The 15112-nt window shown below is 61.7% G+C and overlaps 1 protein-coding gene across 10 annotated transcripts in view; it reads left to right on the top strand.

Moving 5' to 3' along the window:
• The window catches only part of RIMBP2 (RIMS binding protein 2), a 156393-nt gene that overhangs the window by 79905 nt on the left and 61376 nt on the right, over window positions 1-15112 (top strand). For 8 of the 10 annotated variants that reach the window (XM_075996430.1, XM_075996421.1, XM_075996428.1 and 5 more), the window contains exons 3-4: window positions 4213-4302; window positions 10723-10844. The gene's annotated coding sequence lies outside the window, so the exon portion shown is untranslated. Of the gene's footprint in view, window positions 1-4212; window positions 4303-10721; window positions 10845-15112 lie in introns of those variants that run through there. The other 2 variants (XM_075996424.1, XM_075996425.1) reach the window with 2 other exon arrangements.

Consider the following 15112-nt stretch of genomic DNA (forward strand, 5'->3'; position numbering starts at 1 on the left):
ATCCACGTGAGCTTGTCTCTAACCTGGGCTGGGAAAATGGTTTTGGGATGGCACGGTTTTGCTTCTCTGCCATTGCGCGGGTGCCGGGATATCGAACAGGACGGGAATGGGGAGCATCAGGCATAGTTGGAGCAGGTTTCTGGACATAGAAGGGTTAAATAATTTCTCCAAATGAGGCCGGGTCAGAATTAGGACTGGGCTCCAGGCTCAGTGGTTCCTTCCCACCATGGGAGGACTCAGTGACTGTCCCGGGCCTTGACCTTGGGGGTTGGGGTGTGGGCGCAGTGACCTTCAGCACCACGGACAGCGCCGGCCCTGCCAGTTCTGGTCTCCCCACATTCTGCATTTCTTCCCCTTCCTCCTTCCGCTTGCTCCACCTTGCCTGTGGGCGAGGGCCACATACGAAGCCACCTCAGAAAGAAAAGCCAGCACCCAGCACACTCCAGTGTTGACTTCAATTATTTTTATTCTGCGCTATCCTGATTGATGATGATGGCATCATTCTTATATAACGTTATCATGCCAGGCTTGCATATCGTAACTACGTAGCCTGTATTCGAGCATGATATTTTTGTATGTTTATAGTGCGTAATGTAATTACGCGTGTCCAGGCATAAAACTGGTTACAACATATTCATAGCTTTTCTAAACCATAAGACCAAAACGAATTATTTAACCCTTCTAAGGAGTCTTGGCAACTTAATGGAGATAATCCCGTACAGACAAACTTAGCAAATGGCAACGGGTAACCCCGATGTGAAATGTTACTGTGCAGACAGAGGAACTGCTCCCCAAACACTGTGTCTGGTTTTGATCGTTGTTGGGGGCAGGGGAGGCTGGGGGACAATCCCAAACCTCCCGGTCCCCTCCTATGTCCAGAAACCTGCTCCAACTATGCCTGATGCTCCCCATTCCCGTGCTGTTCCCAGCCTGCGGCTGTCCACGCCTCCCTCTCCGCCCCCGGGGGCTCTCGCTGCCCCACCTCTCCCCACCGGTACCTGGACCCCGAAAGCAAGTCCGACGTCTTTCCCGACATGCCCCACTTTTAGGCCAAGTTCAGCCCGCGGACGTGCGTGTTCGGGGAGGGGAGAGCGGGTGGGTGTTTTCCTTTGAGCTCGTGCCCAACGCATCGAAACGGGGATGTTTCAGGTGGGGGCCCAGAGTCTGGGCTCCTAAAGGCGTAGAGCAGCGCTGGTTCCTGTCCTCAGCCGACCTCTGCACGGGGCCGGGCGCTGCCGTTTTGCGGCGCTCCCTCTCCTTCTAGAACGTTCCGGCATCTGCCGTCCCCCGTGGGCGGTCGGGTTGGGGACTCGTGCCCCAGCTGTCTCCCGTTGCAGCGCTCACGAGCGAGTCCTTCCCCGGAAGAGAAACCGTGCGTCACGTTTCCAAAGAATCGCAAAGAGACACGCGGGCCGGCGTGTGCCGCCTCCCGGCTGCCATTCGGGGTCAGGAAGGCGGGGACCCAGGGCGGCTTCCCGCAGCCAGCGTTGGGAAAGTTCCTCCTCGGCGCAGTCCCGAGGTCCTTGGCGGCGTTGTCAGACTCGGTTGCGGGCGCTCAGGTGCGGTCAGCGGTGCCGACGCCCCACGCCAGGGGGGCCCGTGGGGACGTGCACGCTCCTGCAGCTTGGAGCGCGTGTGCACACGTGGGGCCCGAGGCCGCCTCGCCCCGGCCGCGGAGAGCCTTGCTCCCCGGACAGCGCGTCAGACTGCGCTAGATCCACCCAGCCCCTCCTCCTGGGAGTCGTCAAGGCCGGCGCCACCTGCACCTGCGCTGGCCGCCCGGAGACCCTTCCTTCTGCCGCAGCACCTACGCTGCGGGCCCGTCCTCTGGGGGCTGTTCTGTTGTTGGGAGTCGACTACCTCTCACCACCCTACCCACAGAGAGACAGAGACACCGAGGATGCAAACACACAAGAGGAGTTTATTTTCTGGCTAGCCAGGGTCCAAACCTTGAGCACCAACGCAGTGGCCACTCTGGGAGGCAAGGACCCCGACCGGGGTTGCAGCGTGCCTTTTATCCCCATGGTGCATACGCTATGCAGTGGCTGATCACGCGTGGATCATGCATTGACCTTTAACATGGTTGGTTGGCTGGCAGCCCCACTATACAGGGGCTCGAACAATGCAAAGTCGGCGCAAACAAGCGAGCAAGCAACGGTTTCCAGAAGCCAGATGTTGGTTCCGGCTCCACTGGGGGTGCGGGGCCTTGCAGGTGTGCAGTACAATGACTCGACCCCTCACACCGTCTCGAGCACGCGGGGAGCCCGCGGCGTGGTCTCCATTCTGCTTGGCGGCGCCCGGCCCGTGCCGCTGAGGGATTCTGACGGAAAGGCTGGATGGGAGCGGGGCAGCACCGCGTGGCTGGGTGGACGGCCCCTGCCCCGCTCCGTGCCCGCTGGGGCCCTTCCCGGGCTGTGTGTGTGTGGGGGGAGCTGCTTTTCCGCGTTTAATCGACTGGGAAGGGTGAGCCGCCGGCGTGTTCCGGGTCTTCCCCGAGCCCTGCAGGTGCCCGCGTGCCGGGGCGGCCGCTGTGTCCCGGGGAACGGCGGGGACCGGGGTCCGCTTCAGCCGCAGGACCGAGGGGGAAGCCGCGCCGGCCGGCTGAGCGCTGGGCTGGTGCAGAGTGGACGCGTGTGACCGTCTGGTGAATGGGTCACGTGGCTCGAGCAGGCTCCACCCGGTACCTGCGCTCTTTTCTGTGGGCGCTCACCGGGAGTCTCTCTCGGCGAGTGGTGTGTTTCCCCATCCCGGTGGGGAGGGCGTTGGCACCTGTGGGTTAATTTGTGATTCGTTTTGTTTTTGTTTTTTTTTGAGACAGAGTCTCACTCTGTTGCCCAGGCTAGAGTGAGTGCCGTGGCGTCAGCCTAGCTCACAGCAACCTCCAACTCCTGGGCTCAAGCGATCCTCCTGCCTCGGCCTCCCGAGTAGCTGGGACTACAGGCATGCGCCACCATGCCTGGCTCATTTTTTCTCTATATATTAGTTGGCCAATTAATTTCTTTCTATTTATAGTAGCGACGGGGTCTCGCTCTTGCTCAGGCTGGTTTTGAACTCCTGACCTCGAGCAATCCGCCCGCCTTGGCCTCCCAAGTAGCTGGGACTACAGGCATGCACCGCTATGCCCGGCTAAGTTTTTCTATATATATTTTTAGTTGTCTGGCTAATTTCTTTCTATTTTTAGTAGAGACGGAGGGTCTTGCTCTTGCTCAGGCTGGCCTCAAACTCCTGACCTCCAGTGATCCTCCCGCCTTGGCCTCCCAGAGTGCTAGGATGACAGGCGTGAGCCACCGTGCCCGGCCAGTATTTCGTGATTCTTGAAGCTTGGGGTGGGGACGGTTAGTTTGGGGACAATGTTGCTTTTCAGCAGCCCTCTGGGGGCCGGGGGTGGGGGGAGCCCAGTACGGTCAGTGGCGCCTGAAGTGCCCGTTCACGCTTGGGCCAGTCTTGGAGACCGCGTTGGGCAGAGGCGGTGACCCTCCTCTCCCACCGCACGGTGGTATGGTGGGGTGGTATTTCCCGGTGCTGACGGGAGGCCGGTGGGTCGGCCCCTCCCGCCTCCCTGGGTGCCCGCCCTGCGCAGCCGCGGGGCGGGCGGGGGGCGGGCTGCTTTCAGCCTCCTCCGGGGCCTCAGCTCAGGTCTCTTGCCTCACGTGGAACACGTCGACTCTCGGCCATCTCCATATCGTATCGTAATCCTCCGCCTATTTCTGGACTCGGAATCTAGAAGGTTCCGGGAGTTCCACCCACCATATTGTAGTCCATCCATTTTTAGTCCCTAGAAAGCGTTATGTTATTTTTGAGCAGGGCTGAATCTTTTCCAGTTTTCTCTCCGCTGTTCATTATGGCTGGATGTTTTTACGGAGAAGCGGGCAGGTCAGCGCTGGGCCGGACAGCCCGTCATCGAGAATTTCCGTTGCTTCTTGGGGACACAGAGGTGCGACGCGGGCAGGTCCGCCGTGGATGGGGTGTGATCCACCTGCCAGGCACTGCGCCGAGTGCTCGATAGATGCTATTTTATCGTGTTCTTGTGACGTCCTTTTTCAAAGTCTCATCCGCCCCATTCTGTAGATTAGGAGACTGAGGCTCGAAAAGGGGACGGGAGTCAGGCTTGGATCGTGCACGGCAGAACCGGCGCCCACCGGGGCGGATTTCCAACCCGGGTCTGCAAACGCTGGCCTCGCTCAGCTCACGCGCCCCCTCTTCTCGCCCTAGGAAAACGGCCCGGAGGATGTGGCCCCTGGAGAGCCTCGCCTGAGACCTCATCGCGCCGGCCTTCCCGCAGGGGCCCGGCAGCATGACAAGGTACCGACCCCCACGCAGACGGCGGGGCCTGGGGAGGGGCGAGGAGCCACTGGATTCCCCCCCGGGGTCGGGGCGCCTGGACCCGGCCTCTGAAGCATTTCCGTGCTGTCGGCCCCACTCAGAGGCCTCGTAGGCGCTGTGTCCCACCACCAGGCCACAGGGGACCTGCCGGCGGCCACCGCCCCCGTGGACGGCATGGCTGCTGCCCGCGGCTCCAGTCCAGACCCCGGGCCTCCCGGACGCTGCCCCCTCCCCACCCGCATCTGAGTCCTTCCCTCACTGTGTTTTCTGTGGCTCATGACAGCGTCCCGGAAACTGAGTAATTGACAGAGAAAAGGAATTTGTTTCCTACGGTTCTGCAGGCTGAGCCGTCCCAGGTGGAGGGGCTGCACCTGGTGGGGACTCTGCAGGGTCCCGAGGTGGCACCGGGGGTCACCCCGTGAGGGGCTGAGGGTGCCCACGTGCCGGCTTGGGCCACTCGGCCTCTTCCCATGAAGCTGCCCGGTCCCCGCCTGTGATACCTGTTGACCCAGTAATCCAGTGGGCAGAGCTGTTGTGATCCAATCTCCCCTTTTATTTTTTTTTTTTTTTTGAGACAGAGTCTCACTCTGTTGCCCGGGCTAGAGTGCCGTGGCATCAGCCTAGCTCACAGCAACCTCAGACTCCTGGGCTCAAGCGATCCTCCTGCCTCAGCCTCCTGAGTAGCTGGGACTACAGGCATGTGCCACCATGCCCGGCTAGTTTTCTCTCTATATTTTTAATTGTCCAGCTAACTTATGTCTATTTTTATTAGAGACAGGGTCTCGCTCTTGCTCAGGCTGGTTTCGAACTCCTGAGCTTGAGCAGTCTTCCCGCCATGGCCTCCCAGAGTGCTGGGATGACAGGCGTGAGCCACCTCGCCCAGCGCAATCACCTGTTAAAGGCCCCGCCTCTCGCCACGGCCACGCTGGGGATGACGTTTCCAACACAGGAGACGGGGACACACCCAGTCCACAGCCACACGAGCACCTGGCATGCCCAGCTGGCTCCTCTCCTCCCCTGCCATTCCCCTTGTCCACACCCAAGACTGTTCCTAACTGGCCTGTCTGCCTCCCCGACCCCCTGTGGTCATTGTGCCCCTGTGGTCATTGTGCCCCTGTGGTCATTGTGCCCCTGTGGTCATTGTCCTCCTGTGGTCATTGTGCCCCTGTGGTCATTGTGCCCCTGTGGTCATTGTCCTCCTGTGGTCATTGTCCCCCTGTGGTCATTGTGCCCCTGTGGTCATTGTCATCCTCTGGTCATTGTCCCCCTGTGGTCATTGTGCCCCTGTGGTCATTGTCCTCCTGTGGTCATTGTGCCCCTGTGGTCATTGTCCCCCTGTGGTCATTGTGCCCCTGTGGTCATTGTCCTCCTGTGGTCATTGTCCCCCTGTGGTCATTGTGCCCCTGTGGTCATTGTCCCCCTGTGGTCATTGTGCCCCTGTGGTCATTGTCCTCCTGTGGTCATTGTGCCCCTGTGGTCATTGTCCCCCTGTGGTCATTGTGCCCCTGTGGTCATTGTCATCCTGTGGTCATTGTGCCCCTGTGGTCATTGTTGTCCTGTGGTCATTGCCCCCTGTGGTCATTGTCATCCTCTGGTCATTGTCCTCCTGTGGTCATTGTGCCCCTGTGGTTATTGTGCCCCTGTGGTCATTGTCCCCCTGTGGTCATTGTCATCCTCTGGTCATTGTCCTCCTGTAGTCATTGTGCCCCTGTGGTCATTGTCCCCATGTGGTCATTGTGCCCCTGTGGTCATTGTCCCCATGTGGTCATTGTGCCCCTGTGGTCATTGTCGTCCTGTGGTCATTGTGCCCCTGTGGTCATTGTCCTCCTTTGGTCATTGTGCCCCTGTGGTCATTGTGCTCCTGTGGTCATTATCCTCCTGTGGTCATTGTCCCCCTGTGGTCATTGTCCCCCTGTGGTCATAGTGCCCCTGTGGTCATTGTCATCCTCTGGTCATTGTCCTCCTGTGGTCATTGTGCCCCTGTGGTCATTGTGCCCTTGTGGTCATTGTCCCCCTGTGGTCATTGTGCCCCTGTGGTTATTGTGCCCCTGTGGTCATTGTGCCCCTGTGGTCATTGTCCTCCTGTGGTCATTGTGCTCCTGTGGTTATTGTGCCCCTGTGGTCATTGTGCCCCTGTGGTCATTGTCATCCTGTGGTCATTGTGCCCCTGTGGTCATTGTCCCCCTGTGGTTATTGTGCCCCTGTGGTCATTGTGCCCCTGTGGTCATTGTCCTCCTGTGGTCATTGTGCCCCTGTGGTCATTGTGCTCCTGTGGTTATTGTGCCCCTGTGGTCATTGTCCTCCTGTGGTCATTGTCCTCCTGTGGTCATTGTCAAGAACAAGAGACATTTATACCTACAGTTCTAGAGGCTGGGAAGTTCTAGCTCAGGGTGAGACTCTGTCTCAAAAAAAACACACATAAAAAAAAACATTCACATTTCCTGTTGCCTTGGGGCAGAAGGGGCCTATTAAGCGCCCTCCCCCGGCCGGGCGGCTGGTCCTGCGGCAGGTCTGAGGTTCAAGGTGTTCGTCACGTTGAGCAGCTGCTGCCCAGAGTTTTAGCTTCTCTTCCGCCCGGTGCCGCAGAAATCTGGGTTTTGAAACAGAAGTGAGCGGAGCGGCCGGGCCTATGCCCCGGTCACCCTGTGTCCTGCGCAGGGGCAGGTCTCGGGGACACTCTCAGACCTGTCGGCGCCCGGCGCTCCGGGAGCAGGTGCTGGGTGGGCGGTGAAGTCCAGGACCTGTGGACTCCGCTTCCTCGCTGGCCAGAAACCCCGGGCCGTCCGGAAGCCCCGGGACGCACGTGTGGACGATGATAGTGCCACCTGTGGCAACTTCCCCCTTCTCTTTAGTTTTAAACGTGAAAACGATGAAAGTTTACGAGGATGGCACGTGTAGACATTGGGGATTTTTGAGGCTCAGTTTTTGGCTGAAAGGTGCGTGCTCAGCCCAGGCTTGCACCTGAATATCATTATTTGTTTTGCCTTGGTTGCAAAAAAAAAAAAAAAGTCTTATAGGAGTGAATTGTTCTTTGCTTTAACTTTAACCAGGATAAAGGGGGAATTGTCTGGGCTCTCGGCTTTGCACGGCTGGGAACTTTTTGGGGTTTGGTTGTATGCCCTTTTTGAAAATCTCTTTCCGTCCTTTATGTTATTCCTCTAGTACAGGCGTCCTCGAACCGCGGCCCGGGGGCCACATGCGGGTGTTTTTGCCCTTTTGTTTTTTTACTTCAAAATAAGATATGTGCAGCGTGCACAAGAACTTGTTCATAGTTTTTTTTTTTAAACTATAGTCCGACCCTCCAACAGTCTGAGGGACAGTGAACTGGCCCCCTGTTTAAAAAGTTTGGGGACCCCTGATCTAGTAGGAGAACAGCTTGGCTCAGTTCTTGGGGGAATGTTCTAGAGCAAGTGCGAGTGAGGGGCATGTGGGCCTGGCTAATGGGGCGGTCCTCTGGGCACGAAAGGGACAGACAGGTGGCTGCAGCGGGGGCCGGGCAGCCCTGGAGTGCGTGCAGCCGGGGCCCCCGGGCGCCTGTCGGCCGACACCCAACACACCAGGCGCCCGGCTGCAACGGCCAACGGGGCGGAGAAGAGACCACGCCGGGCACCGTACTGAGCCATCGGCCCCTGAGATGCCGGCATCCGGGTGGCCCGTCCCAGCCAATATTTAGAGTGTTTCTTTTTTTGAGACAGAGTCTAGCTGTGTTGCCCAGGCTAGAGTGAGTGCCGTGGGGTCAGCCTGGATCACAGCAACCTCAAACTCCTGGGCTCAAGCGATCCTCCTGCCTCAGCCTCCCAAGTAGCTGGGACTACAGGCATGCGCCACCATGCCCGGCTCATTTTTTCTATATATTTTTAGTTGGCCGATTAATTTCTTTCTATTTATAGTAGAGACGGGGTCTCGCTATTGCTCAGGCTGGTCTCGAACTCCTGAGCTCGAGCAATCCGCCCGCCTGGGCCTCCCAGAGTGCTGGGATGACAGGCGTGAGCCACCGCGCCCGGCCTTTACAGTGTGTGAGACTTAGAGGCGGCCTCTGCCCGGGCAGGACCAGCTGCTGCCAGTTAGAGAGAAGCCGCGCTCCCCGGGTGTCCCAGCTGGGATCACTCCCGCCGCCTGCAGAGCCCTGAGCCCAGTAAGGCAGGCCCGGGCAGAGGCAGCTACTTGGGGAAGGAGCAAGGACCCCAGTGGCTGTGCGCCCGGCCGCGCGCGCGTGGTGGTGGCTTCTGTGACGCCGTGTCGGAGGCGTCCCACCTGCCTCTCCTGCCCCGGCTGGCAGAGGAAGAGCCACAGCCTCTCCCAGGAAGCTTTGCGTCCGCGAAGCGGCTTCACCCGCCCGGCCCAGCAGTTTCTGCTCAGGTGACGCTGGAGGACCGTGCGGGACACACGGGGCCTCGCTCAGGGTCTCCGCAGGGGAGACTCCCCAGAGAAGCCACCGAGGAGGAGAGTGTGAACACCTGCACGGGACAGGGCGACAAGGGCCCGGGGGAAAGAAAGCGCGGCAAAGCAGGAAGGAGAGGGGTGGTGGTGGCCGGCGGGACATGCCTGGCGGTGGAATCGGCAGGTGCAAAGGCCCTGGGGTGGGAACAAGCTTGGCTCGTCTAAGGCACAGGAAAGGGGGCTGGAGCGTCACAGGTGAACGGTGACAAGAGGGGAGCAGGTGCCCGGGACCAGACCCTGCAGGGCCTTGTAGACCCGGGAGGAGTTTGGATTTTATTTCCGTTTCCATGGACACCGCGGTTCCAAGCAGGGAGAGACTGGATTTAGGGACGTGGCAGCGTCACCCGCAAGTCTGATTCTCTTGAGCGGCCAGAGGTGGGAAGCGAAGGCTCGCGGCCGGCCTGCGCCCCGGCGCTCGGGCTCAGGAGCCAAGACTGTCTGGCGAGCATGGCCGTGACCTTTCCGCGGGAGCCTGGCGCGTTGCTCCGCGTCCGCTGCCCCACGCCTCCGTCGTGGCAGGATGGCGTGACGACGCGCCGCGGACGGGCCCCGCCCGGCTCTCCGAGACAGCTCTCCCCCACGCTGCCCCGCGTAGCCACGCCCAGCGGGAGCCTGCCCTTTCTTCCCGCCGAAGGGACTCGTCGGGTCAAACCGGGCGTCCTCAAGCCACGGCCGCGGGCCGCGTGCGGGCGATTTTGCCCGTTTGTTTTTTAACTTCAAAGTAAGCTATGTGCCGTGTGCATAGGAATTTGTTCATGTTTTTTTTTTTTTTTTTGAAACTGTAGTCCGGCCCTCCAGCGGTCTGAGGGACGGTGGACTGGCCCCTGTTTAGAAAGTTTGAGGAGCCCTGGGTTAAACTAACACGCAGCACGTAAAGGATTTGCAGCAGGAAGGCTTTCTGCAGCTGAAAAGCATGACTTTAGGATGGTCTGTTACTGGGGCCAGAATTCACGTCGTAACGAGGGGGGGTGGAGGAAAAGACGCTGCAGGTCGGTTGTTGGGTTCAAACGTGTTGCTTCCAGAATCAACAGGATAGAAACCGTGGCAGCCTCTCCCGTCACCGCAGGCCCTCGCCTGTTCCACAAAAGCCTCAGGAGAGGCTGAGGAGACCGGGTGCCTCCACTGGGGCCTGTGTCCTGAGGCTGGAACTGACGTGGTTTCTGAGTTTATTGGGGAATCCACTCTAATCCATGTGGAGTTCTGTTGCCATTTTTTTTTAAATCTACTTTTAAGACAAAGGGGAAAATTTTATGCAGAAGAATGAGTGTGCCCAGACAGTAGGGGTAACACTTTGGTATCTGTCAGGACTCTCATAGTTATAAGGGACAGGCAACAATTCAAACTGGTGCAAGCGAACAAAGAGACTCTACTGGCCCAGGTATCTGGAGAGGAAAAGACAGCTTCAGGCACAGCTTGATCTAGGTGCTTAGAAAAAGATGCCCTCAGCATCCTGCTTTTCCCACTGTGTCTCCTGGCTCCGTGTCCATCTCACTGGCTCTGTCCTCATGATGGCAAGTGGCACGGCAGCTCCAGCCTGTTGTCCTCACCTTTCCAAGTTCAGCGGGCAAAAGAGAGGGGTCTTCCCGGCTGCTACACAAGTCTCAACGTCTCATTTCCCCAAGGAGGCAAGAGTGGGGGGGGGGTCCCGTGACCTCCCGAACCAATCCCGTGCCCAGGGCCTGGGCTTGCACTGATTGGCCCGGCCTGGGGCGCACGCCAGGTGCTGAGGCTGCGGTGGGGGTGGGTGGGGTGGAGGGGGAGGTCGCGTGCTGATTGGCCAGCCCTCAGTCAGGTGTGGCCCCCCAGCAGAAGCGCACCTGCGGGCAGGTCCGGGCTGGAGGATAAAGCGCAGGGAGGAGTCCGCGGAAGGAGGCTGATGGCCTGGGTCCTGGTGGGGAGGAGGCGATGGCTGTGCACCCCAGGTGTGTCCTGACCCTGTCCCCCCCCTCCCTCCCGCAGGTGAAGGCGGAGCATGCCCGGCCCCGCCCCTCGCGCACCGTGGTCGCCCGCGAACGCCATTCGGCCGTGAGGGAGAGGCGCCAGTGCGAGCCAAGCTGGAGAACCTAGAACAGGTCCTGAAGGTAGGAGGACGCCGGCCTGGGCGCCCCAGCGGGAGCCCTGGAGAGCCAGGGCTGCGGGGCTGCTCTGCCCCCTTTCGTGGCGTAAAAAGCCACCAGGGACCGGGCGCGGTGGCTCACGCCGGTCATCCCAGCACTCTGGGAGGCCGAGGCGGGAGGATCGCTGGAGGTCGGGAGTTCAAAACCAGCCTGAGCAAGAGCGAGACCCCGTCTCTACTAAAAATAGAAGGAAATTAGCCAAACAACTAAAAAACAGAAAAACTCAGCCGGGCGTGGTGGCGCATGCCTGTAGTCCCAGCTACTCGGGAGGCTGAGGCAGGAGGATTGCTTGAGCCCAGGAGTTTGAGGTTGCTGTGAGCTAGGCTGATGCCACGGCACTCACTCTAGCCCGGGCAACAAAGCGAGACCCTGTCTCGAAAATTAAAAGCCCCCGTAACGGAGCGAGGGTTGTGGAGGCAGTCCCAGTCCCCCGCGCCTCTCGGGATGTGGAGCAGGGCTGGGCGCGGGCGCCGCTCCGGGATGGGGACAGCTGGCGTCAGGACCGGGGTGGCTGCGTGGGTGTCCCCGCTGCATGCATTTCAGGCTGCTCCTCGGCTGCGCGATGGCCTTTGTTCTAGAGACAACAGCTCAGCTCAACCGGGAACGGGCTGTGTCAGGTGCGGGTGATCCTCGTCTCCTCGCGTCTCTGACGGGCTGGGGTCGCCTTCCGCGTGGAACGGGCGGTGGATTTGCTGCCCATGCCGCTGAGTGCAGCTGAGTGAATCCTTTGCCTTTTTTTTTTTTTTTTTTTTTTTAGTCCTTTTGGGTGCTAAAATTTTATTGAATTCTCATAGTGGGAATTTTTATTTTTTTGCGACAGAGTCTCGCTTTGTTGCCCGGGCTAGAGTGAGTGCCGTGGCGTTAGCCTAGCTCACAGCAACCTCAGACTCCTGGACTCAAGCGATCCTCCTGCCTCAGCCTCCCAAGTAACTGGGACTACAGGCATGCGCCACCGTGCCTGGCTAATTTTTTTCTACGTATTTTTAGTTGTCCAGCTAATTTCTATCTTTTTTTTAGTAGAGACGGGGTCTAGCTCTTGCTCAGGCTGGTCTCCAACTCCTGAGCTCAAACGATCCTCCCGCCTCGGCCTCCCAGAGTGCTGGGATGGCAGGTGTGAGCCACCGCGCCCGGCTGTCTGGGGGCGTTGCCGATTGGTGTGACTGGGCTGTGACGGGGGACCGGGGGTGCCATCGAGCCCCCGACAGCGGAGAACTGTCGGACCCCACGTGGCAGCAGTGCCGAGGGTCAGAAACCCTGTTCGTTTGTTCCCTGTTGCAGCCGTGGCAAGTCAGCCCACGGGGACTCAGTGGCTTAAAACGACACGGATGTGCTCTCTTCCCATGCTGGAGGCCACAGGACAAAGCGAGGGTTACGGGGCTGGAACCGCAGGCGGCTGTGTCCCTTCCCTAAGGCTTGGGGGGGTCTGTTCTTGCCCCCCCCCGCCCCCTTCAGAGCCAGCCGCTCAGTGCCGCCTCTGCCCCTGGTGATGCCACCGGGCCCCCTGGGCGGGGGTGGGGGGGTCTGGGATCGTCTCCCATCTCAAAGTCCCCAACTACCTGCAGAGTCCCTCTTGCCAGGTGAGACGGCTTGTCCCCGGGCCCTCACGCAGCGGCCACAGCCTGGGGTGCCTTAGGGCGTGGGTGGCAGAGCAGGTCCCGTCCCTCACTGCAGAGGTGTGAGATTCCCGCCTCCCCCGCCTGGCCTGCGGCGGCCGGTCTGACCTGGCCTGGGCTCTGCGCCTCGAGGTCGGGGCCTCGCACGGGTGTGGACGGCCCAGGCTCCGTCCCGGGCTCCCTCCCGCTGCCCTGCCAGCCGCCCTCTCCGTGGGTGTCCTCCTGTCCCGGGTGTTCGCGCCGGGGGCGTTGCCCGCTCTTGGGGAGGACAGACAGATGGGCGGCCCGCGCAGGGCCGGGTTGACCTTGGGACAACACGCTGCTACAACACGCAGGGGAACGGCGCCCGGCAGGGAAGCTCCCCAGAGACTCGGCCCCGGGTTTTCTCTGGGGACTGGCCTCGTGGGCACCTGTGCCGGCTCCCGGCAGGAGAGCGGGTGCTCGGCGTAAGCCTCGTGGTGTGTGCAGGGACAGTCGGGCACCCCGAGCCCCTCTCATCCGCTAGGGGGGATATCGGGGACCCTCCCAAGCCCGAGCTCCCGGGGGTCCAGCCCAGGGGCCGACCTGCCAATGGGGGCAGCCTCCATCCTGCCGAGCGGACTCCGGTCTGCGCCCAGCCGGTCCCCGCGCTGCACCTGGGCGGCCGGCCGGCTCTGGGCACGTTGAGCTGTGGCCAACACCCTGGCAAGCCGACGCTGCGTGGCCCCACTGTGGCCGCCTCTGCTGCCAGGGCTCCCCTGCCCCGCCGTCCAGTCTTGGCCCCAATGCCGCTGGCCCGGTGGGGTGTCTCCCGCTGCCCCTTGACCTTCCGGGGTGCAGGTGCACGCGCCCGGGACTCCCTGGCCCCGTCTTGGTGCGACTTTTCTCCCTGGAGCTGGTCTTCTGCCACGCGTGCTGCTTGTTTGTCTGGGTTGGCCGAGTCACCCCTCGCCCCCCTGAAGAGCCGGCCTCGTGGGGCGGGGCTCCCCGTCCGCTCTGCTCCCAGGGCTGGGCCGGTGCCGGCTCCTCACAGTGCGGTTTTGATGAGTGAGCGAGGGGTTTGCGGGGAGGGGGTGCTGCCAAGTTGGGGGTCGTCACTGCACAATTGCCAGGGCCAGGTGGGTGGCCTGTCCCCATCCCCTCCAGCCAGCGGGGGGGGGGGGCCTGCAGGAACCAATGCAGCTGCTGCTGGGGGGACCCCCGGCCCCCACAAAGGCAGCGGGGTGGGAAGTGGAGACTCGGAGCGGCGACCCTGCTGTTGCGGGCCCTGGGTCCTGCCGCAGTGGGAAGGAGGTGAGCGTGTCGGGGTGTGCAGGGCCGTCTGTGATCCCTCCTGTCCCCACCCGGCAGGCGGGCGCGTTGGCAGGGCGGTCCCCACGGCGGTCCCCGGAGTCCTGTGCTCTTGGAGACAGCCCGCGAGGAGTCGTCCCCGGGCAGGGGGATGGCACCTTGGACGCCTCCGTTTGTGCCCGGGGAAAGCGCGGCGGTTTTCACGCCCGTCTGGGGTTTTCCTCGTGGTGATAGAGGGGCTGCTCAAGACTAGCTCTGTCCCCGGGCGGCCCAGCTCGCCGCTGGTGGGGACGAGAGGAGATGGGGTGTGACGTCCGGCCCTGGCAGGTGCTCTGGAAAGAGAGGAACTGGGGTGGAGGAGCGGGGGTGACGTTGTGTGAGTTTGGGGGGTGGGGGGTCCCCCAGGTGCGTCCGGGAGCCCGGGAGGCCGGGCGGGAGGGCCCTGGCCGCATGCAGGGAGGAGCGCTCCCGCAGAGGGGACGTTTGCGGGGCCCCAGCTGGGCAGGAGCCCCACGTGTCCCGGGAGCGGCCAGGGCCGCCCAGCGTGGCCGAGAGGGCGGGGGGGAGGGCGGGCAGGTAGGAGGCGAGACGCAGGTGGGGCTGCGGTGCGCAGCGGCGGGCCAGCCCAGGTAGAGCTCCAAGAGCTTTAGGATTTGCTCCGAGTGTCGCCCGACCCTGTGTCTGTCGCCCGACCTGTGTCTGTCGCCCGACCCTGTGTCTGTCGCCCGACGCTGTGTCTGTCGCCCGACGCTGTGTCTGTCGCCCGACCCTGTGTCTGTCGCCCGACCCTGTGTCTGTCGCCTGATGTCTCAATAACGCCGCGTAACAAACCGCCCAGTGCCTGGTGGCTTAACATGGTGACTGTCATCACTTATGAGTCTCGGTGGGCTCGGCGGCACCCCCCACCCAGCAGGGGGTCCCTCGCGTGTCTTGGGGGCCGTTACCTGGGACGACTGCCTGGCTCCTCTCCGTCCTCCCCCTTCTCCGTCCTCCCCCTTCTCCGTCCTCCCCCTTCTCCGTCCTCCCCCTTCTCCGTCCCTCCCCCTTCTCCGTCCTCCCCCTTCTCCGTCCTCCCCTTCTCCGTCCTCCCCCTTCCCCCTCCGTCCTCCCCCCTCCCCTCTCCTCCCTCCCCCCTCCCCCCTCCCCCCTCCTCTCTCCTCCCTCCCCCTCCTCCCTCCTCCCTCCCCCCTCCCCCTCCTCCCTCCCCCCCTCCCCCCTCCTCCCTCCCCCCTCCTCCCTCCCCCTCCTCTCCCTCCTCCCTCCCCCCTCCTCCCTCCCCCCTCCTCTCCCTCCTCCCTCCCCCCTCCTCTCCCTCCTCCCTCCCCCCTCCTCCCTCCCCCTCCTCTCTCT

The sequence above is a fragment of the Microcebus murinus genome, chromosome 22, assembly GCF_040939455.1.
Source record: "Microcebus murinus isolate Inina chromosome 22, M.murinus_Inina_mat1.0, whole genome shotgun sequence".
Lineage (NCBI taxonomy): Eukaryota > Metazoa > Chordata > Mammalia > Primates > Cheirogaleidae > Microcebus > Microcebus murinus.